Here is a 3,089-nt window from a genome sequence, read left to right as displayed (position 1 = left end):
CTTCTTTTTTATTCTAGATACTGCTATGTACACTAACGAGAACATATTCGGTGAATACAAGTCTGTCAGCTACAATCCAGTAGGTCCTTATTTTATTAGTTGATGAATGATCGAAACTACTAATTCACCAAGTATTCATGACAAGCGTTCCTTTGTGTTCATGTTATTCTTGATTTGTTGATACGTACAATTAACTTGTAGTCCTCATTATAAAATGTATCTCGTACCCGAAGATTGTATGAAATTTTCGTTTTTGTTTTGACCTATACTTGACTGTAAGAGTCATCCATGTTACTTTGGACCACTTCATGTAGAATATTGCGAATACTAATCAAATTATCCCTAAAACTCTTAAAATGTTGCATTCTAAATCTCTCTGATACACCTAAAACTTTCTGGTATTGATATAGATCGTGATGTTAGTATGATTTGTTCGCTAATTTACGATACCCATTACTTAGAAGCCTATTATGGTTTTTGTAGCCTCCTCTAAACCTACAGCAAGTGAAAGAAAGTCTTGTGTTATAGGGAATAGACAATATCTAGATAGGTAAGGTGTCATCGGTTTCCAAAGGTAAACTGATAAATATATACAACTTGCAAGAATAGTTAAATAGCTACTGAGAGGCTATGCAGCTATCTTACTTACTGTCATTCGGAGGTAGGTAATCAAACTCCAAATTTGATTGAAGCATATAGTCGACTAAATGTTTATGTTCTTGTTGACGCTCTCTCTATATAAAAGAAATATATAGTGTCTCTCGTTTAAATGAGTTTGCGATCGGAAATCCGCTTATATCAGAAGGATCACACCTAAACCAAAGTAATGAGATGAAGAGATGTCCTTGATTCAAACCTATTCATATCTATTGAAATTTGGAATACCCGAATCTTATTTAATCAGCTAAGGTATGCCAGTTTTGTTTCTCTATTTGCACCAGCTAAGGAGATTATCGATAATTCAGCTATTGCGGTTTATTTTGTCATAGAGTCACACTTGAGAAGTAGATTTAATCTCGACGCGTGTCCAAATCCATAAAATGTTATCAAGAAAGTCGATACGACTTATACAGCTATACATCTTTAGTGGTGTCCTTTAAGGAATAATATAATTGTTTCCTAATACGTTAACCAGCGAAAACCCTTTAAGGTTTTAGTTTACGTAGCCTATATTCTTTTTCTATGCATTAATTTTTCAAAGAAAAAGATCAGCCACGAAAGAAATCAATTATTTGTATGACAAATATTCGTCTTTTTACCAGATTATTATAATCAAAGAGAAATGTTTACTTTCGAAGAATTTAGGCAATATCCAAATTTTGACACAGCTGTAGCAGATATTTCTTTAACTGGTAGACTTTTGCTTAATTTTCCTAATATGAGATACGAATTAGTGAAATTATTTTAAATTTCTTAGGAAGTATAAATAAGGAAATCCATATAAAATGAGACTTGGTGCATTTATTTTTGAATTAAATAGCTGTAAATTTACGGGTTCTGCTAGACTAGTGAGATCTGAAAATCTGCAGCTAAGTGTCTTATAAGTGCATGGGTGCCAGTAGCAAATTCTAACGGGATCCTGTTCCGAGGACGGACTGGTGAAATTATTTAGTATTAGTAGAAGTTTAAGGTTATACTCAAGCATTACACATGTCAAAATATTAATATGCTGCTCTGTTATGCTCTCTAGTCATGTGAAACAAATTTTAGCCCTTGAAACTTGCTAGAAATGCTGAAACACAAATTCTTACGAACTTCATTCCGTAACCACTCAATTAGAGTCAGAAATATTCAATTCTAATTAGTTGGTAACCCTTTATAAAGACCCATTCTATGCTATAGCTCACGCCAATGTGCAAAGGTATTGCTGCTTCTTCAAACAGACCAAATCTCATATTAGGAAATTTACCCCAAAGTAATCTATTAAAGATATATAGGTTACAGTTGTGTCAAAACCACGATACTTGCTTTCATGCTTCGAAAATATCTTTTTCTTTTGATTATAATCTGGTTAAAACAGGAATATATGTCCTACAAATTTGTTTAATCTATGATTGATTTCTTCTTTGGTAACTTGTTTTCTTCGATCAGGAATCATATAAACCATACAAAGATTTTTGCTGGCTAATGTATTAGGAATCAGTTATATTGTAACTTAAAAGACTATATATATATATATATATATATATATATATATATATATATATATATATATATATATATATATATATACTCACTCCATGTATAAAGAGCACTAGTTGTATTCATTTATCAACTAAGAGCATCAACGATCTTGCTGACATGCTTCCACGTACTCTGCATCTGCCGAATATCACTCAGGATGGTCTGTTAGATCCAAGGCTATGGTAGACTGAATTCACCGAAGACCCCTCGTATTGTTATAAAACCAGAAACGAAATATGTCTGCAAAACGATCTTCATAACCCAACAGATGTCTTCATTCACATTTAACTTGCTTTTGAAGTGTTTATACAGAGTTTATCGTTTAAGCACAGTATTTTAGTTTCTCATTTTATTTCACCATTTTGCAAGAATAATCAACCAGATTATTACGATAGAATCCATCCTGAGTGAGTGTCTATGTGTTGTCGTTTGACATACAAAAATAACAGCTATCATTCAACCCCTGCTAAAAATAACAATCTCAAATGTCTCAAATTGAATCCTAATTTTCTATAAAAGAAAGAATACATTAGATAATTTAATCTTGATACATTATCTGCATAGTAGGTAGGATGGTGTCAGGCAAATGTCAAAAGGCTATACTTCACTGAAGAAGTTTCATAATGCTGAAATATATCCGGATTTGCCACTAAGCCTAATAAAGATCAGTTTTAATTAACATTAGCACATGCGTTAATGATTTTTTTTCTTCTCCACATGTGTAATTATAATTTTAATTAACTGCGATTTCGGAGATGGCGCACTTACCTGTATTGATTAGGTTTAAGCAATGAGCAAATGGTTTTCACTCCCTATAGAAATTATTTTTCATTAACTGAAATTGTATTGCTCACTATTTGATTATAGGTCAGTGACATCAGACAAGCCCGAGGCTAAGCAACAGG

This window comes from Octopus bimaculoides, chromosome 2 (genome assembly GCF_046866305.1).
Source record: "Octopus bimaculoides isolate indiv1 chromosome 2, ASM4686630v1, whole genome shotgun sequence".
In the NCBI taxonomy this organism is placed as follows: Eukaryota; Metazoa; Mollusca; class Cephalopoda; order Octopoda; family Octopodidae; genus Octopus; species Octopus bimaculoides.
The sequence above is the reverse complement of the archived record's forward strand: the minus strand, read 5'-3'. Positions refer to the sequence as shown.